At 37.4% G+C, this 22305-nt stretch overlaps 1 protein-coding gene across 5 annotated transcripts in view; it reads right to left on the bottom strand.

Annotated features, from left to right (window-relative positions):
- The window catches only part of LOC116289230 (histamine H2 receptor), a 47579-nt gene that overhangs the window by 13243 nt on the left and 12031 nt on the right, over positions 1-22305 (bottom strand). For 3 of the 5 annotated variants that reach the window (XM_089028549.1, XM_089028552.1, XM_089028551.1), the window contains 2 exons: positions 19306-19400; positions 6961-7075 (listed from right to left, as the gene is read on the bottom strand). The gene's annotated coding sequence lies outside the window, so the exon portion shown is untranslated. Of the gene's footprint in view, positions 1-928; positions 1031-6960; positions 7076-19305; positions 19401-22305 lie in introns of those variants that run through there. The other 2 variants (XM_089028550.1, XM_031696119.2) reach the window with 2 other exon arrangements.

Raw genomic sequence — 22305 nt, 5'->3', positions numbered from 1 at the left:
CGAAATTTTCATAAAAAGTATTCATGTATCCCTTATCTTACTTTACAGTAGTATTAATAATTTGAATCTCCCAATAAAATCAAAGGTTACCAGAAGCTATTTTAAGTATAGTATCCGGCGATCTCCTCCGCATGACGTTTTTCAGTTTTTTTTTTTCTTGCCTGAAACTTAATTGAAAATGGCTTCTGAACTTTATGTATTCATTTGCGGTTCGCCGCTATTCATTTTGGCGTTTGTTTAGTAGTTTGATCAAACGAAACCTAGCAAAAACTAGAGTTTAATTTTTGAGATTTAAATATCCAATTCTTCGTTCAACTGGATGTAGACATTGTTAGCTACCCAAATCTGATATCGTATTCGTACTTGCAGTTTTACTCAAGTACTTTACGACAACTTTTATCATAGCATTTTTGACACGAAACAAGACAAGATTTCCTTTTCTACCATCGTTTTTTAAAGAAAATATACTAACGATTTATCTAACGAGGAATATGTGTGACAAAGAAAGGATCTGAATTATTACTGACAACGCTATAATTTAGTTTTCACATCAGTTCAGAATGTTCTAGATGTATTCCAAGGTTTTATTTTATATCATCCAAGATTATTTATGGTGTTGCATTACAGATTTGACGATAATTTCGTAAACCCGAATCATTTTATTTCAACGTTTATTCTATAGCTATTAATGATTTTTGAGTACCTTTCCCATCGATCGATCTAACCCTTCCTTAAATAATTATTTAAAAAAAAAAAAAAAAAAAAACGAAAAAAAGATAGAAAAGAAAAACTGAGAAAAAACTTACTAATAAATCTCTAAGCCTTGGAGTTTACCATGACTGCCAATACTTTTTTTATGATTTCTCTTTCTTTATATAAAGCATTAATTAAAAACCCATCCTTTACAAATTAATCGATCCAAACTTACCGAATATATGATAACAATGAGTTTGTTTTGAGCTTTCTTTAGAATGCTAGGCTTCGCAATCAGTTGAAAAACGAGATGTAACGTGACCAATGTCTTGTAAGACAAGCAGAGCGAACAAACTGAACAGTTTTAAACAAGAAAGTTAAAGACTAAGAACTGATAGCCGATATATTGAGCTTCTGTTTAGGGCTAAAATTGAAGTCGGATCATGTTGAGGTCTGCTTGCTAATCCTTTATATGGAAGGTTACATCCAATTTGTCAAATGAAAAATTGCTTTTTGGCTTAGGTCTGGTAATGGATCAAGGCTTATAACATTAGCATATTTAACGGTCTACGATCTACGTAATAAAGGCATTTTCGGTGTTATAAATCAAGTAAAGTAATGGATTTGATCGAGATTTTGCCATCACTGGTCGTTACTATAGTAAAGTGCTTAGGCGGTTTTGATTTTTCTATTTGTTTTTCTATTGGTTTTAAACGCGGGCTTCTAGTTCAATTAAGTCATCGCAGGAGTCCACAAAGCCACGAATGTTGGCTTAGCTGTCAAAATGGAGTTCAATTAGCATCGCAAGCAAATCACTATTTCCAAATTCGACGAGACAAAATGTCTCCTTCTCTGAAATGATTATAATTGGTAGTAATGGCACAAATATAGGCGAGGCAGTATTGAGCGTTCTCTGTGCTTTAGTGATCATTGAAGCAGTCAAATCGTAGATTCAATAGCGTGTGCAATTGAGCAAGAAGCTCAATTGCATTAAAAATCCTCAACTGCATGTCTTGCAAGAGGTCTAAAAATAAGTGTCAGTCAGTCGTGATTCGAAGGGCGGAATAACAAACCTCTTCTTTTTCTTAAAATCCTTCAGGTTCGTTTTGTAGTTAGGATTATGCCAAAAGTTTTTTTCCTCCAAGTTTCCTTTTTAGAAGCAATTAAGATTTTGTCTTGTGTCGTACCGAAGGTATGTAATCGCTTGCTAACTTAAAAGCGACAAATGCTGTTATATTTGTACTGCTAATGTATTTATACAGCACCGTAATTTGTACACGTACTGGTATGATCTATAAAGAGAAAGGTTTTCTTGGCACTTCCGTAACTTTGATTGATCGAATTATATGAGACTTATATTAATTTGACTCGAGTTTATTTCATTAAAATTCGGAATATTTCAAAAATTAACGATAAACGGGATAATCAATACAACTACGACAACAACTATTGTATACTAATATAAATAGATGCGTATGATAACTAAAAATAACATAATTCTTGGAGTCTTAAAGAATTAGGCATTTTAAATCATTTTCTTAACTAAAGGAATCCCATAAAGTTGGTTGTCATAAAAGCAAAAAACTGATAGGCAATGTAAAGCTTTTAGAGGTTTTTTTTCTCTCTCTTTTTTTTCTTTTCTTTTTACAGCGAGTGTTATATAGAGGTATATAACGTCATCTAAATCCAAGACGTACTTGTTATCTCGGCACATTACGTTTGTTTGACTTATTTAAGATCATATAAATAACATAAGACCAGAATAGAATATGACGTCAACTGGTCAAATCCCAAGCAGTGCGACACAATCACCGCAATATTTGCCCTCTCGATCTGAACGATAAGGTTAGAGAAATACTATTAAGAGGAATTTTTTTTTTTTTCTTTTTTTTTTTTTCAATAATGAGCAATAATGGCAAAAAGTGCCAAAAACTAGACTTTCGTATGAGTTTTGATCCTAATTTTCGTTTTAGGTTAGCACTCAAAACCTTTTTTAAACAGTTAGAAACTGATGTACTATGATAAAATGCCTGTTTAAAGCGGTATTTTCAATCGTACAAATATATTTTGTTGCATTTGTGTTAGAATATTTTTTTGTCAGGCTTTTTTTTTAATAGAAAATATATGGGAAATAAGCAAATGAAGGCCTAAACCTCATTTTCGATTCAAATTTTTGCTTTGGGTTAATACTTTGATTCCACTTTCATCGGTCATCTCCACTTCCAAACATGTTAAACTTTCTAAATAACAAGATTTTAGCCTTGTACAACAGCCTTTCTTCAAGAAAATAGTTTTTGGCGCTCACTGCTTGAATACGAAAAGAATTCTCTCTTAAATCAAAAGAACTCGAAAAGCATCTCTTTTCACTCGGTTACTGCTCATACCCTATAACACGAAATAATTCCTAGGATCCCCGCTTCTCGAGCTCGGAACACATTTTTTTCCCCGAGAGAAATGTGCTTGAAGCAACACAAATCAAATCTTTAATAACTATCCAAGAAGCAAAAACACCTTTTAAGAAATTAAAATTTCTCAAGACAGTTTTCTATTGTGTTGGGTTAGGTTTTATGTAATCCTTTGGGCATTTATAAGATTTGGTTATGAATTATATACTATTGTATAGTCATTAGGTGCATTCACAATGTATGGCAGAGGGGGGCAGGTGAAATTTTTAAATGCAAAAAAAAAAAAAAAAAAAAAAAAATCAACACCCGCGTCAATGATTCTCAAAAAAAATTAGCAACCCCCCCCCCCCCCCCCAAAGCAATATTCAGCTCCTTTGATACCGCAAATTTTATATCCCCCAACTTTTCTGATAAAAAATTCAAATCCCCCTTTATCTCGAAAGTATTTTTTCCAATCCCCCCTCAATTTCACCTGCCCCTCCCCCCTCCTCTGCCATACATTAGCCCCCCTCTGCCATACATTATGAACGTAGCCTTATTTCCTTTCTAAACATGTTATATACACCTATTTCAAAAAACCTTGTCGGTCGGAGGTCTGTTATCTGAGACAGAGCAACACGCTGCCAAATGCATTATATTTGATGCCGAACGAAGTTCCCTTTAGATTGGAATATGAAGCAAGACCTTTAAGTTATTATATAAAGCACAAGCAAAGCAAAGCGGGCCATTTAGTCTCAAATCGCCCACTCCAATCTCCGACCGACAACTTTTTTTTAAAATATGGATATATATATATAAGAAATCTGTGAATCAATTTTCCGTAAAATAGTGCTCAATACATCGATAGAAGTAGAGCAGAATATTTGTTTGAGAAGAAAAAGTCAAGACAACATTTTTCCCGACAAGCCTGTTTCGTGAATTGCTTCACTCTTCAGGGGATCCCCTGAAGAGTGAAGCAATTCACGAAACAGGCTTGTCGGGAAAAATGTTGTCTTGACTTTTTCTTCTCAAACAGATATATATATATATATATATATATATATATATATACATGTACTGTTTAATAAACGAGCAGGAGTGTTTTATCGGGTATGAAACACGAGGCGTAGCCGAGTGGTTTTAGACCCGATAAAACACGATCTGCGAGTTTATTAAACGGCTTAAAAAACTCCTGATGTATGTTCTCATACTGTACCGAATTCTTTACGAAATGAACCAAGTTTGATAGAGAAAATCCAAGTTAAAGTTTATGCAAATGAAGACGAATCTATATCAGATATAAAACCTCCTTCATGGTCATGATTTCTATTGTGTTTCCATCATGTATTAATAATGAGTGTTTTAAACATATATATATATATATATATATATATATATATATGTATATATATATATATATATGTATATATATATATATATATGTATATATATATATATATGTATATATATATATATATATGTATATATCGTGTTTTTTTCTTACCAAATGTGTCCTGCTTTGGAAACTTATTTCTCAGCAACATCTACATAGTATACTTTAATATCGGGCAGAATTAACAGTTGAATATCAGACACGGTGTTTGAATTGTTTGACAATGGCAGTTCTTTCCAGGTTATAGCAACTAGTAATAATCAAGACCGGAAAGAGGCAAATATAATAAAACAGCCAGAGCTGTTCGTCCAATTACTGGACAAACCCTTTGCAAAGCATTAAAAACCGTATTCTATTTGAGCATCATCTGTAGGTCGACAACTGCATTGGGGTTTTTCTTTTATCAGCCAATGATAAAAATCTTATATTTGAACTACCCTCATAAAACCGCAAGCTAGAAGACCTAGCGAAGCAAAGCAAGCCGCAAATTGATCAAGCTATTCAAATGGACAATCTGTATCCCAAGTGGTGTGTTTTACCACAGGCCTGTCCAAATACTGGTCTATATATGAATACATTATTTAGAAGCCTATACTAAAGGTAATTTGATGGTTATCTACATAGTAGCATTTTTCGTTGAATCGGTAAGAAAAATATTTTATAAAAGATCTTATTGTATAGTATAGTAGACTGTCTTTTTCTTAATTCCATAGTTGCGCGATAGTTTCTTTTATTATTATTGAGGCAAAACTTTTTTTTTCACTGTTGTCGAACAGGGATGAAATTTTTACATCATAATTATCAAGACAGTTCGCTCGATTTTAAAATTTTTTAATGTACTTTAATAACAGCTAGCTTTATTATCGTTATAGAATACTTCCAAGGAAATTGTGCCGAAATCTCATAACGGTTCCAGGCAAATGCATCTCTAATAATCTAATAATCTTCTTCTAATGATCATAAGAACGTAAAGCTAAGAGCTTTACCAACACAGCGACATCAAAGACCACAAAAAAGAAAAAAATTTGATTCTGGAGATAAAGGAACTAAAAAAGCATACCTTTGAAAACAGGATATGTTTGCATTATGAATAAAAAACTTAGGCACGCAAATCATTAATTTTTTTCAAGAGGCTTTTGATAGTGGACTTTTAGTTGAATCCAAAAGATCTTGAGTTTTTTTAGTATTCTTGAACAGTGAGAACAGTCGTTAACGTTAATGGAAACGTGGACAACTTGCCGCCACTTTAAAGCATTTAACGAGGGACTTGAATATTGTGAGGGTGTAGGCAAACAGAAACGAGATAAAAATTAGAGATGCTTTTGGTGACGAATCGAAGACATATTAGACGGATTGAAGAAGAAGAACAATAACAAAGAAGGAGGAGTAAAAAGAAGAACAACAACAACAAGGAATAAGAAGAAGAAGAAAAAGGAAAACAAAAAGGAAAAGAAGAAAAAAACAACAACAAGGAAAAGAAGAAGACGAACAACATCAATAAATAAAAACAACAACAACAATAACAAAAACATCCTCAATAACATCAACGACAATAACAACCACAACAACAACAACAACAACAACAACATGGAAAAGAAGAAGACGAACAACATCAATAAATTATAACAACAGCAACAATAACAAAAGCATCATCAACAACATCAACGACAATAACAACCACAACAACAACAACAACAACAACAACAACATGGAAAAGAAGAAGACGAACAACATCAATAAATTATAACAACAGCAACAATAACAAAAGCATCATCAACAACATCAACGACAATAACAACCACAACAACAACAACAACAACAACATGGAAAAGAAGAGAAGAAGGAGAAACAAACAAAAAACAACCACATATATATAAACAAATCTACAAAAAGTTTTTAAAAGAATTTAAAAAATTGAGTGAGTAATAACTCTCACTCTCAATTTTTTATAGGTTATCATGAACAATAACTTTGACCAGTACATTAGATGTATTAGATTGCACTTTTTATATTTTATCGGCAGACATAAGTCAGAATGTCGGAATGCTTTGTATGGTGAATTACCTTTTCAAATATGCAAATATCATGAAGATAAATAAGAACAAGAAAAAGGGCTCCTGCTATTCGTGGTTTTTGTTAAGAACATGTAGGAAGACAGGTGTTTCGCTGTCTCATACAGAACACATCCTCAAAACCTCTTTTCTTTTCGTTTATTCGAATTTGTCGTCGTCACGAACTTTTTAACTTTCTCTCGAAGCGGTATATCTAAATATATATTTTCAATCATACCATATTTAACTAATAAAACTACAGTTTCATTACAGTAGCTGAAAATTCGTACTGATAATATCAATGACTTGGACCTTAATCATGTGGCAATATTAGGGGTGTTCTTAATGTGAAGTATTACTGGAGACGAAAGACGCCTTTTCTTACCTACATTGGTTATAAAGCAAATGCAAGTAGGCCTGCTAATAACATAATGCTTACCTTCGTAAATCTTCTTTTATTTAAGTATTTCTACAACAATAGCGGTAGCATCGACTCTAGCTCTAGCTTTGGAGCTTCGTTTTTTTTGTCCATCTGATGTGCTGAATCCAGGTTTCTAGCAAAAAACCAGAATTGTCTTAACGGCAGATGAAATCCAAAACTCGAGTAAAAACTATACGAGAAAGCCCAAAGCCTTATTTACAGACTGTAAGACTATAAAGTTTTGCGTAGCAAATTAACGATGAACAAAATATAGAAAATATACTGGAGAGAAAACAGTTAGAAGCGGGTTGCTCAAAGGAAGCTCTTTTAGTGGTTCATAAGTACCCTTTTTGTTATCTAAAGATAAATAAGGGTGTCCATTAATTAAGGACCGGAATATGAGCCTGCTCTTGAAAAGGAGGATTTCAATTTAAATCAAACGGAAACAATTGAAAGAAAGAATTTGTTAGGAAAATTTAGTTTTACAGCGCCTTCATGTGGATTAGCTGTCATTTTCCTAAAATTGTTTATGGTTCGTTGGATAATGAGATCTTGCTTAGCTCCTTGCTGGTCCACTTTTATCTTTCAATGTATATGAATCACATATGTTAGCTTTTTGGATATACAAAGCAAATTATCGTGATACATTTATCTTTCTTTCTTTTTCTTTCTTTCATTCATCCATCCATCCATCCATCCATCCACCCACCCACCCACCCACCCACCCACCCACCCATCCATCCATCCATCCATCCATCCATCCATCCATCCATCCATCCATCCATCCATCCATCCATCCATCCATCCATCTATCCATCCATCCATCCATCCATCTATCCATCCATCCATCCATCCATCCATCCATCCACCCATCCATGCCATCCACCCATCCATCCATCCTTTATTCCATCTATCCATCCATATTTCATTCTATCCATCCATCCATCCATCCATCCATCCATCCTTCCTTCCTTCCATCCATCTCAAAAGGTCATTACTTCTTTCTTTCTTTGGGTTCGACATATTGAAATATCCACAGGTAGCCCGATCAATCGAAATTCATGTTTGTTGTAGTGACTATGCGCGCGAACAAAACGCTCGTGCACCTTAACATATAACTGCATCAATAACCTTGCATACACTACCATTACCCGCATCAAATACTTTAAAAATGGTAACGGAAGGACAGAGGTGACTCTTCAATCAATTTGTTTATTAATGTTAAAGATGTAAAGCTCTGCATCCTCAGTATGAGTTTTACATTCTTTTGGTGTTTAAACTGAATTATAAAAGTAATGTTATAAATTTCTGATTGGTTGAGAACGCGTGCTTTATGAGAGCACGCAGCACGATGCGCACGGACTTTTAATTGCATTATTCCTATCTAAAATAAATTTTAATTTGCATTTTGTAAAAGAAATACAAAAGACGTGCTTGCTGTGCCAAAAACCTCTAGAAGTGTTGACGGGACATTGTAGAAGTGTCGCGTGCTTCTCTTAACACTTGTCTCGTGTTCTGCCAGCCCCTGCGTGACTTACAACTGCACACAGCACGCGCGCACCGCGTTTTTCTATTTCTTCGCTAGAAATTGGAGATCCTGGTACGATGGGAATGCGTGTGCACATGTTTTCAGGCATCCATTTGAGTTGATCTAAATGTTATAACATAATTACAGTGGGTAATCAATCAAGTTAATATGCTAGCTAGTGGAAAAATAGTGTCAAATTTAGACTTAGCTTAATGGAAAATAGTTAAGGATGTATGATTTATTGTTCTTGTGCTGTATGTAAATGTTTTATTTAGTGGTTCATATGATTGTTTTTTAAGACTGTTCCAAGATTATTCAGCGATTTTGTTTGAAAACCCCTTCCTGTAGATCTCAATAATAACAATAACGAGTTCAAAGGCTCCGCGATGTTTCTGATTATCAACAAGAAGTAAGAGAAACGAAAGGAAAATTTTTTTCAATTCATAGAATTACCAAAGGAAAGGAGAAATTTGACTTCCTAATTCACAAACCGACATACAAATAAAAGCAACTATTTCACTTACTTGACACTAAAGTTTTGAAGAATAAAATATTAATGTAAAAGACTGAAGATTCGTAGCTTTTTTAATCAATATTACCTTGAGAACGGCATAAGTTAGCTTCTCATGAACGATGTGTTTTAATAGAGGTGTAGTTTCGATCAACTGATGTCGAATGGTTTACGTAAAGTCATTCATAATAGACCAACGTAGAGTAAACTAAAAGAGATGGTGGATTGAGACCACCTGAGGCAGTTTGGGGAGAATAACAGAAAATTAGAAAATTAGAAAAAATCTCTATGACTATTATATTACTCCCTGACAGCATCAACATAACAAAAACTAGGGACGAGTGAGGGCACGTTGACAGCAAATGAGAGAAAGAGAGAGAGGGAGAGAGAGGGAGAGAGAGAGGGAGAGAATGAATCACTTTTATTTAAACACGCTAGTTCCATAAGTTAAAAAACTTCTTTAAATGAAAGCCGTATATGATATTAAAGTTACTTACATTGGAATGATTAAAATAACATAAATGCAATCAAATAGTTAAAATTAATTGACAATTTGCGTGGCTGATAATAACTCATTTAAATTTGATGTTGACGACTTTAAGTTATGAGGTAGTGAGTTCCATTTCATCGCACCTCTATATGAAAATGACCCTCTATAGTACTCGGTCTTTGGGACAAGAGGAGTCTCGATATTTAGTTCTTGGTCTCTAAGTCGAGATTAATAAGGGTTATTTTCCGAACATTTTGAGAAAAGATCGCTAATGTATTTAGGTACAGCAGGGTTAACTGAATCATGCATTAATAAACACAAGTGTTTATCTCTTCGAGATGCCAAATCATCCCAATTTAGGGAATTCAATACATTCTTGGATCTAACATCATAACCTTGAAAAGTTATTATTCGGCCAGCACGGTTCTGCAATTTTTGAAATTTAGTGGCGAGACCTTTGTTTAAATTGCCCCACACCACGTCACAGTAGTCAAAAACAGGCTGTATATTAAAGAGCGTTATATATTAGTTTAAGAACCTCTAAGGGTACAAAGTCACGAGCCTGTTTTACACTATTCATGGAACGCTTTACTTTGGAACACAGATTTTCAATATGCTCATCTCATTTAAGGTTTTGATTAAGGTAAACGCCAAGATATTTTGTTGATACAACCTTTTTTATTTGCTTATCTCCAATGTGAATTGGGATAGTCATCCCTAAATTGGAGAGCCTGAAATCTGAGCCCAAAAACATATACTCAGTTTTAGTTGTTATTAAACTAAGTTTGTTCGCCAACAGCCACTGGTTTACATTATTTAAATCCTCATGCAGCTTAATCTGTATTTCAATTGTTGACAAAGAGACAGTACTCAGAAGAGTGTCATCAGCGTACATATGCGGTTCAGTGAATAGAAGACACCCCGGAGGATCATTTATGTATAAGAGAAACAATAAAGGCCCCAAAATTGAGCCTTGAAGTGCTCCACAGCTTACTGTCATAGGTTGAGATAAACAACCCTCAACAATACATTGTTGCTGCCTATTTGACAAATAAGATTCAAACCAATCAAGGGATGTCTCTTTCACGCCGTAAAGTTCTAATTTCGATGTTTTGTGTAACCGGCGGCAAGGCGCTCAGCTATGAATCAGATTGCAAGTGGTTTTGACAAAAGAATTTATTGAAAAATTCACACAACTTTACAATACATGAAAAAAAAACGGGAACGAGATTACAGGATATCTCTTTACATCGTAGAGAATTCCTTGTCTTGATATGTGCAACGTCTTCAAGAACTTTTACTACACTGATTTAAGCTTAGTTTGGGCCTATTTTTATGGAAAAACCTGCATTCTTAAGACCTTACACATCCTATGCAATGTTGCACGCCCTAGGCGCAAACAGGATGTCCCAAACACGAACTTACGTAAACAAGCGCCAAACCTAGGCATGACTCACTGTAATGTAATTACGTACGGAAATTATTTCTTGCTTACGCATTTTCCACGCAAACAGTTAACTAAAGAATTACATTCCTATGTGTACACGAGGCATTCCTAATTAAAAATATAGATTTATGACTAAATAATTACTGTCCAAAATAGTGTCTTTTGACTCTGTCACACTTGCCCCTCCTTTTTGTTTGCTTCGTCCTCGAGCAAATTCAGGAACAATGATACGCAGGTGGACTCGTCAGTGCTGAAGTGCGGATCTTGGAAGATTATAGAGGTTGCTGTGTTGGCCTGCCGTTGTCCTTGTGGAACGTCGGAGTACAGGTGCAGCCAGTTCTTCCTCAGACGCATCGTCACTATCATCATCATCATCAGGTTCAGCTGGTTCTGTCATTGGTTGAAAGGCGATTGTCATTCCTCCAATGTCATCTTCTTCATCTGATGATTCTGGCGATGCAGTACATGTTTGTCTAGACCTGTCAGCTTGCCTGTGTCGTCCTCGTATCTCCAGCATTGGTCTTGGACACACTTGCATTTCTCCTTGACTAACAACTTTATCTCCTCCATGTCCATCAGCTCTTTCAACGACATATGTATTGTTGTCTCTTCGTTCGACGATTTTGTACACTTGGTTGTCCCATTTATCTTGAATCTTGTTTCTTCCTCTGACTTTACGGTTGCGAAGGAGTACTCGCTCTCCAACTTGTAGTGGTTCGGCCAGTGCTCTGCTCTTCTGGTCATGGATCTTCTTTCTGATGGTAGCAGCTTCCTTCAAGTTTTGTGTCACAGTGGTATAAGCTTCTCGTAGACGAGTCTGGTGCTTGGTAATCCATTGCTGGTTGTCTACTGTCACTTGTCTGTCATCATCAGGAAGTAGAATGTCCAAAGATAGCTTTGCATCTCTACCAAACATCAGGTAGAAGGGTGAGTATCTAGTCGTTGCATGAGGCGTAGCATTATAGGCGTAACATAACTCTTTCAGGTGTTCAGGCCACCTTCTTTTCTTTTCTGCTGGTAGAGTTCTTAGAAGCTCATGTAGTGTACGGTTGAATCTTTCGCACTGCCCATTTCCTTGAGGATGATAGGGGGTTGTCCTTGACTTCTTAATTCCATACACTGCACACAACTCCTTGACTAGTTCTGCCTCAAATGACTTGCCTTGGTCAGAGTGTATTCTTTGGGGGATTCCATACACAAGGAACCATTCTTTAATCAGGGTCTTGACTACGGTTGTAGCTTTCTGATCACGGGTAGGTACAGCAATTGTAAACTTTGTGAACACATCTGTTAACACGAGGACATTTTCTCTTCCATCTGTTGCAGGCTCAAGCAAGGTAAAATCCATCGCTAGCACTTCCAATGGCCTAGTAGCTAGTAGGCTGCCCATCGGCGTCTTGACTGGAAGGTAGGATCCTTTGGCAATGACACATCTTTCACAATTTGAGATCCATTGCTTCACATCTCCTTGCATACCGGGCCACCAACATCTTTTTCTCAAGAGCTGTTCTGTCCTGTCTTGTCCTTGATGTCCACATTGATCGTGCGCACCCTTCAGTACTTGTGATTTCATTGATGTGGGGAGTAGCAGTAACCGAAGCTCACTTCCCTGTCCGACTCCTGTACGGCGGTAGAGAACTCCATGGCTTTCCTCAATCCTGTTCCAGTGACTAAGCAACTTCCTTGTATCCCTTGTCTCTTGTTGGCTTTGCCTTTTACTTGGCCGACGTCCAAGGTTTCGGTAGTGGAGGAGACGACTGATACATGGGTCCTCCTGCTGTAGTCGTTGGATCTCTGTGAGAGGTGTGGTTGGGAATGAGGTTGCTTGCTCCTCCAGCGCACTTGTCTCTGTGTTGCTTATGAATGCTGCTGATACCATCAAATGTTGACGTACCTCTTCTGGTAGGTCTGTAGTATTGGTAGAGTAGGCTAGGGTACTTCTTACTTCAACTGTGGTTGGTTCTTCATCTCGGTTGATGCGACTTAGAGCATCTGCATTCTGATTGTGACGTCCAGGGCGATACTTGATGGTGAAGTTGAAGTTTGCTAACTCTGCAGCCCACCTCTGCTCCACAGCTTTCAGCTTACTCTTTGACTGTAGGTATGTCAGCGGGTTGTTGTCTGTGTAGACGACAAACTTCGATCCCAGCAGGTACTCCCTGAACTTCTCACATACAGCCCACTTCAAGGCTAGTAGTTCCAGCTTCCTCGATGAGTAGTTCTCCATGTTTCGCTCTCCACCTCTCAGGCCTCGGCTGGCATAAGCGATCACTTTGACTCTTCCGTCCTGTTCTTGGGACAGCACGGCTCCCAATCCTTCGTTGGACGCATCCGTCTCTAGGATGAAGGGCTTGGTGTAGTCCGGGTAGGCCAGCACTGGTGCTGAGGTTAGTAGATTCTTTAACTTGTTGAAGCTCTTTTGGCACTCTTCTGTCCACAGTACGCCAATCTGCTTCCGGGTGGTCTTGTTACTTCCTCCGCTCCCGAGCTCAGCAACTAACTTGTGCAGCGGACCTGCCACTTGAGCGAACTTGGGGACAAATCTTCTGTAGTAAGACGCGAAACCAAGGAATGATCGCACATCGCGCACTGTCTGGGGAACTGGCCACTCGTTAACTGCCTTTGTCTTTTCAGGGTCTGTCTCGACACCGTCAGCAGAGACCACGTGCCCCAGGTAGGACACCCGATCTCTGAAGAGTTGACACTTGGTTGGTTCAACCTTTAATCCATGATGCTTCAGCTTACTGAATACCGTTTCCAACCGCTCAAGATGTTCTTCAATGGTGGATGAGAAGACTATGATGTCGTCCAGGTAGACCATCAGGGTGCGAAGTATGTCCTCTCGGAAGACTCCTTGCATCAACCTTTGGAAGGTCGCTGGGGCATTCTGTAGTCCAAACGGCATCCGAGTGTACTGAAACAAACCCATGGGCGTTGTGAACGCAGTCTTGTGCTGATCATCAGGATGGACTTCAACTTGATTGTAGGCTGATGCCAGATCTATGGTGGAAAAGTACTTTGCGCCACGCAGTGCCTCCAGTGATTCCTCTATCCTTGGTAGGGGGTACTGATCACGCTTGGTTTTCTGGTTCAGCTTCCGGTAGTCGACGCACATCCTCAAGGCTCCAGACTTCTTTCGTACAAGCACTATTGGGGAGGCATAGTTACTCTCACTTGAACATATCACTCCTTTTTCTAGCAAGTCTTGTAGATGCTGTTGCACCTCCTGGTATTGGTTTGGAGGAATCCTTCTGTAACGCTCTGTGACAGGCACATCATCGTCTGTGTAGATGCGATGATATGTTGTCTTTGTACAGCCAAGGTCCTCCTTACATGAAGCGAACACCTCTTCATTTCTTTCGAACATCTGGAGAGCTTTCTCCCTCTGAAGTTCCGTCCCGGGGAAATGTTCCAGGGTAATCCCGTGAGGGGGTGTCTGTATCCTTTGCCAACGTACTTTGCCCACAGCTTCCCGTTGGGGTGGCATCTGAGGGTCAGCACTAAGGTTACAGCACACTGTCACCATGTTATTCTCGTGTAGGAACTCCAACTGCTCTCCTCTCTTGACCATCTCTCCCTCTCGCACAATTCCAATCCGCGTCCTCGGCTTTAGCCATATGTCCTTTGCCGTCTGGTTGGCAACTCTGACATAGTAACACGTCTTGGTAGTATCCACGAGAGTACTGGCCACGGTGAGGTTTCCTTCTACTGGTACACCAAGGGGTTCGATCACAGCATCAGTGCCCCATGATGGGCCTGTGACCAAGATATCAGATTCTGTGAAAGCAGGGACCCAGACTTTGTCTGAGCCGGCTACTTTCACGAACCCAGTTTTACGTTTACTCTTCTTCTCTTCATCTTGCAGGATCTGTTGGTATTGGGGCACCTGCCCAAGAACGTTGGTTCCCAGTAGGCCAGGTACCCTCCTCTGCATGACTGTAGTGGCTGCTGTGTTCTTCGTGATGAAGATGCCGCACCCAGGGACCACCACTCCTCCGATCTCTACTGCAGCGACGATATATCCAATGTAAGGGATGTCCAAACCGTTAGCTCCTCGCAGCTGCAGTAATCTTGTTTCAGGGTGTAGGTCTCCTAGGGTTGGCTGTAGCTTTTCCCTGTAGAACGACTCGGTGATGAGGGTAACCATGGAGCCCGTATCCACTAAGCTTTTCACAGGTACTCCGCCAATCCTCGCCACCACTGTGGGACTTGTCCCGACAAACTTTTCGTTCTGAAAAAGAGAGTTAGAGCCACTACAGTTCCTCTCCACGGCGTGGCTCACTGCCGTGGAGAGCTGGAGTTTGACTCCTTCTGTGGTGCTGCTGGTGCCTTGTCTTTCAGGGGCTTTGGGCAGTTCGGCCGAAGATGTCCAAGCTCGTGGCAGTTGTAACATCTCCTCGGACCACGTGGGGGACCTCGTGGTGGTGATGGGCTCGCGAACTTCATGGTAAGTTGGGTTAGCAGCTTCTGCTGCTCATCCAGCAATTTTTGTTGCTGCATGAGCTTCTCCACCAGGGCCATCTGTCCTGCTGTAAGCTCTTGGATGGCATTTACTTGGTTGCTCTCCACCAACACCTCCTTGGCCGCTGCACGGCGATGTGCTCCTCTATCTGTGTCTTCCGAGCTATGATAGGCCTCTTGCCTCACCTCGTTGAAGGTCTTCTCGGGATGTTCTCTGATATAGCGCTTGAGATCCCTGCGCAACAGGTTGTCACGCAAGTTCTCAACGAATGTGTCTCTGAGGTTCTGGTCCTTGTTTTCCAGGGCTCCTACGTGTACTCTGGTTATGTGCTCCGCCATTGACATCAGGGCATGGGCAAAGTCCTGGATGGGCTCCCTGTCACCTTGTTTTCTGGCGAAAAACCTCTGGAGAAGCTGGGTCTTGGTGAGCTTCTCCCCGAAGACGTCTCTTAGAATCCTGAAGAAGCCATCCGGGTCTGTCCAGTCATCCACAGGCCTTAGTCGAACTTCATCTCGAGCCGCACCTTCTAAGCTATGGTACAGGAAATCCACCGCCTCTTGACCAGTTAACTTCTGGGCAGCCACAGACCTCTGTGCATCCGCTATCCAGTCTTCAAGCACTTTGTCGTCTCTGCCACCAGCATACTTCCTCAGCTTCTTCTCCCTTGGCACTGTCACTTTTACCACTGGTGCAGGAACAGGTTGGGCAGGGGGTCCTCCTTCAGCCTGCATGCCATCCAGCTGTGCCTTGAGTGCAGCCAATTGCTCTGTGAGTGCAGCCACAGCTTCTTCTGCCATGATTTCAGTCTCGTTCCCGTTGGTAAATAATCAGTAACTACTAATGTCAACTTTCTTGCAATCCCACTTCTGACACCAAAAATGTAACCGGCGGCAAGGCGCTCAGCTATGAATCAGATTGCAAGTGGTTTTGACAAAAGAATTTATTGAAAAATTCACACAACTTTACAATACATGAAAAAAAACGGGAACGAGATTACAGGATATCTCTTTACATCGTAGAGAATTCCTTGTCTTGATATGTGCAACGTCTTCAAGCACTTTGTCTACACTGATTTAAGCTTAGTTTGGGCCTATTTTTATGGAAAAACCTGCATTCTTAAGACCTTACACATCCTATGCAATGTTGCACGCCCTAGGCGCAAACAGGATGTCCCAAACACGAACTTACGTAAACAAGCGCCAAACCTAGGCATGACTCACTGTAATGTAATTACGTACGGAAATTATTTCTTGCTTACGCATTTTCCACGCAAACAGTTAACTAAAGAATTACATTCCTATGTGTACACGAGGCATTCCTAATTAAAAATATAGATTTATGACTAAATAATTACTGTCCAAAATAGTGTCTTTTGACTCTGTCACATTTGCAAGATAAAAAATGCGAAACAAAGTCAAAAGCTTTTGCAAGGTCAAGAGATAGGGAGAGAGGGAGAGGGAGAGTGAGGGCTTTATTCAACCTTCAAAAAAGTTTCATATGATTTACAAATCGTTTTTCACGAAAGCCGAGAAAACTAAGATGCTAAATACTTTAAAATTACATAGGCAATAAATTTATAATTACAAGATATTACCTTCTAATAGATTAAATGTAAAATAAACAGATATTTTAATAACAGAACAAACACAAATCAAACGCTCAAAACGTTGAATGAGTGGTAGTGAAAGTGTGTAGAAGAAGTGAGCCAAAATGAATCCAGACTAAAATGAAGTAATTACAAAATGATTAAAATAATAAATTAAACTTTTATATTTAATTTCTAGTTCTGTTTTCCTTTCTTGTAATTTGTTTTTATCGGTACATCCGTCCGTGTATCCGTCCATCCAACCATATCCTGTAGTATTGAAATTTCTTATTTGTTCTTATTTTTGTTTTACTTCTAAGTTCATTCTAATTGCTAAGTTATATGTCAGAGTTATATATTAACCATTGACTTATTTTGGTCTATCGACAGTAGTGTATACAGATACACATTGATAACCTACATGTATCAGGCCGGACTAACGGACAAGTGTGGTAGAATTTGACTTCATTAAGCTGCGTCTACACAAGCAAGTTTACCTTCACAAGTACTCATCTTTCATGTAAACGGTAAGTTTTCCTTGATATATTTTTATGGACACGATGCTCTTGTAGCTGATAAACAAGTTTTTTTTCTTGACAAGTTTCGATTGTGACCGCAATGCTTTTCAATCAACTGAGTAACAACAGCAACAAAAAAAGATTCCAGTTCCATAGAATCTTCTTGGATTGAAGTGATTCCAATAATAAACGAACTCAAATATATTTTTGATTCAGTCGCCATTTTGTATTGACAGAAATAAGCTTGACGAAAGACTGAGAGCTGAACTCCTTGATATTCGATCGGCCTTGTTATCATTTATGAAATATATTGGAAATATGATTCGCGTGCTGATTAAGTGGATAGAGCAATTTTTTCATAAAACGCGTGCACGCGCACTTATTGGTTATAGTACAAGTACAGAGATATGCGTGCATTTGATATTTCTTTGATAAACACTTTGTCGTTCAATTGAAAAAAAAAAAAAAAAATTCTGAGGCCTTCCTGGACACTTGGTCTCCTCATACGTTATCTTATTTTTTATATGATATGCTAGAAATATCCGGCTACTCATTGCTAATTCGTCTACTGCGATTCATGGTCAGACAGAATTAAAATTTTAGTCATTTTAGCAGATCGACTTTTTGATAAGCCATTCCGAGTTTGAGAAAAAAGCTGGGTCGAGATGACATTGCAGTGCATTGTGGGACTGTCTGAGGACACTAAAGAAATAGACTCTAGCTTGGAAATTTGTTCCCTAAAAAAATTCCACAATCTGAATGCAATGTGCCAACTCGACCCAGCTTTTTTCCTCACATATTTCGATTACATGGGCACCGCTGTGTACCGACAAGATTGAAATACAAAACAAACAGATTTCTTCTTCAAACACAAAGGTTTCTTCTGGCAACAAAATAAACACTTGTCTCGAGCGAACGTGAAGACATTTGATCTAATATTTATACGTACAATTTAATTTGTTTACTAATAGGATTTACTAGAATTAACCAGATTCTGGATCAGAATGGATTCAGTGGTGCACCAGACGAAAGCGATATCGTTTGTGAGGAAGATATCATTGATATGTACAATTGTCTTTACTTAATCAACTTCGTACACTTAAAAATAATGTATTTTGTCGTTGGATACTCAATATATTAGTCACAATGTCGTTTATCTAGTGTTCAGCATTAAACAAACACGACTGCATTATTTTATCAACTTACATTCAAATAATATTGATTGGATATCAGTAGTAGCGTCTTTATCAACTACAAAAATTCGTGTTGACCTATTGAGATTTAGAAATTAAATCAGAGCTTCAGACAGTTCTAGTATTGTACGCGAAAACCTATATGCAAGGGATCTACATAGATAACATCTGCTCAATCAACAGCAAGACCGAGCTTGACAAAATACCTTCCTGCCGGGTGAGCGTGTCTTTAAAAATATTTAAATCCCATTTTCATTGTCATTTGGAAAATATTTTGCAGAATTTAGAAATGTAAGTAAAACAATATATATAGTGTATAATATGATATATAATTAGTTAAATAGGTAACCTATATTTTTTCCCTTATAATAAATTCATAAATTTATAAGCTTCGATTGATTTTATAGCGACTGTGACTTTGAAAAAACTAAGTAAGGAAAAATATATATATAAGTGTGTGTGTGTATGTTGTATATAAGTGTGTTGCAAACAATATGTTTATATAAGTGTATTCTAAAATTATAATTGGGAAATCTTCTTATCTTTTTACCTTGTTGTAAATTCAAGTCCTCAAACATACATACAATATAGTGCTTAAAATATGACACCAAGTTTTATAATTTACTTACTTTTCAATTTACTACGTTGCTTGGTAGTTTTTGTCCTGCCGAGCTCAACTATCAAATGCTCAAAGGTTTTCCATCCAATCGCTCATGTTCAGTAGCTGAAAATAAGATCAAACAGGTGAATTGCCATGTTTTCAAGTGTTGTCTCCAACCGGTTATGTTAGTGCCAGGTCACTAAGCACATTCAGAACGAGAATCACTAGTACTAGAACGTTCCAGATATAAGTGAGCCATCCAGACGATAATTAAGGAAACTCAAATAATGGAAGCCTTCTTATGCGTTTGAGAACTCAAAACCCAAATAACACTCAATTTTTTTCCTGGTAATTGAGGAGCTATTCTATTATTTCAATAGTGTTTCCAAAGAAAAATACGAATTTATTTGAAACAAAAAAGACACAGGAATATATTATTGTTAGCTTTTTTAACAACCTTTTTTCTTTTCTACCTTGAATGTATGTTGCTAGGGCATTTCCTGTTCATAATGGGTGACAAGATGATGCTAATGAAGCATTTGAACAGCAATCCGTCTTAATCATTATTATATTGCAAACCGAGAAAACTTATCTCAATTGTAAGAATTCTTATTAACGATTCAGATATTGAATTCAAAATGAAGAGTAACGCAAATACACATTTGAGTTATCAGTCTTCATTTTGAATTGAGTAAGAATTGAAACTAGAAATATTCCACAGTTTCCAAGACACGATGCATTCATGTGTTCATAAAATATGATTTGATTGCTTTGATTTAGATCAGGGACACTCTTGTTAAACTATATTGATATCTAAAGCAAACATACTAATAGTTTCCTATTGATATTTCTTTTAATAGAAGTACATCTTACAACAGAGTATGGCATTTCTGGATTCTATAAACAATAATACTGAAATATATAATCCTTTCCGATTGCTGAGGGAATTTAGTACATTCTAGACTAACACCTTATTTGAGATGTTATACCAATACATATATGTATATTCACTGCAGTGTTGTATTTAAGTCATATGAAGCATGTTCGTAGCTAGTACTGTGAATTATATAAACATACCGGGAGCTATGGAGAAGAGAGAAGCAAACTCTGGGTTTTCGAGTCTCTATACCACAGTAAAGTGAAATAGTTCTGAGAACGTTTGAGAATTTTGGATAGTATACATATATGTTTAACCTCAATTTTTGTTGGAAAATCGCAATGAAGACAGTACCCAGAGTATCAGGCTTGGCGGGGGGCCTGGGGACAATCGCAACTTGATTGTAAACAGCACAACTTACACTTAACAAATTTGTCGTAAAATTGAAAAGAAATTTCAAAATGTGTAAAATATTTTGTTGCATGTTACTTACTAAGCTTGAACATGCAACATGCAACATGCAACTTACAACATGAATTTATTATACAAATGTGGTTTCGTACACTTTTAGGTTATTTCACTTCAGAACACTTGTCGTAAATTACACTGCAAAATGTACCACATTCTTGAATTTACATCATCTCATTTGCATATTGATATTTCAAATGTTTATATCTCTGAAAAAAGAAGACCACATACAAAAATACTCTGCAGCCATACTACTACACTCTTCACATAAGAGTGATGTTGAAAATATAATTTTCAAATAACATTTTTCTTTTTCCATATAATTAATAATCTAATTTACATTTTTCTCATAAGCCTCGCTTCATTTTCTTGTATGTGCGTGTGCGGAACCAAAGCTCTTTGAAAGAAAATAGTTCCAACAATCCACTTCCCAAAATATTTGGAAATTGAAAGACTTTTTGCTAATCTCTTCAATGCCATCTTCCATCTCAAGGTCAGAAAGCTTGATGATGCTTTGGCAGTAGTATATTGGAATATTTCATTGAAGACAGAATGTAGTTATATAAAAAGGCGCATATAATATGGGGTTAGAAGAAAGAAAGAAAGAAAGAAAGAAAGAAAGAAAGAAAGAAAGAAAGAAAGAAAGAAAGAAAGAAAGAAAGAAAGAAAAAGGAAAGAAAGAAAATAAGAGAGAAAGAAAGAAAAAAAGAAAGAAAGAAAGAAAGAAAGAAAAAAGAAAAAGAAAAAAAGAAAGAAAAAAGAAAAAGAAAAAAGAAAAAAGAAAAAAGAAAGAAAACAAAGAAAAAATTGGAAAGAAACGAAAACAAAGAAGAAAAGAAGCAAATAATATTAATAATAATAATAGTAATAGTAATAAAAAAGAGGAAAGAATATGGACGCTCTTCTAATCTACGAAAATGCCTCCTTCTTTCAAAAAGGTAAATGAGCAACTTCAAAGCGCGGTCTTGCAGACACCAATAATACTATCAAGACAAAACACTGATTATATGATATATGTTGCCTTAAAACCTGCGGTAGTTCAAAGTATCGGCTACCACAATGAAAAATTGAAGGGGGAAACCATTTGAAAAGATCAATGTACGATTTTTCACTTCGATAAGATCTTTTTTTGGTGAGTGCTTTTGTTATATATATTGCTTCGAGATTTGTAGGAAGACCATGTGACCAGTGAAAAGAAGAAAAAATCTTCTGTGATCATCACTATCTTCTTAAGTGCTTTTACTTTTATTTGAGGATTTTTAGTAGAACGCGCGCGCATGTTTCTATTCTGTGATAAAAACACGCTGAGAGCTGTAGAGAAAGAGAGAAGCAAGCTTATATTTCTTACTAAAATGTTTTAGAACGATCTTGTGCGAGTCAGCGTCTCTCTGTCTTCTGATATAAACTCGTAGCCAGCCACAATAGACGTTTCCCGAAATCGCTTGACTGATCGATCAGCGCGTCATATTTCAAATATTTTCTAATTCTAAAATTCAAAACCAAAAACTTCACACGTGTGGGATCAAAAAATCTCAGAAGGTTCTGGTACGGCTGTAAGGATGTCGTAGGCATTCGAAACTCTAAGATCAATATCTACTTAGGAAAACATACTTGTGTGCATTCTGCTTGGTGACTTGATGAAATTTTAGTTCCTAGTTGTGAATGGTTAGAAACTAATAGCAA

The sequence above is a fragment of the Actinia tenebrosa genome, unplaced genomic scaffold (assembly GCF_029948245.1).
Source record: "Actinia tenebrosa isolate PJP-AT-01 unplaced genomic scaffold, QUT_ActTen_1.0 PGA_scaffold12__29_contigs__length_12842862, whole genome shotgun sequence".
In the NCBI taxonomy this organism is placed as follows: domain Eukaryota; kingdom Metazoa; phylum Cnidaria; class Anthozoa; order Actiniaria; family Actiniidae; genus Actinia; species Actinia tenebrosa.
The sequence above is the reverse complement of the archived record's forward strand: the minus strand, read 5'-3'. Positions and strand labels throughout refer to the sequence as shown.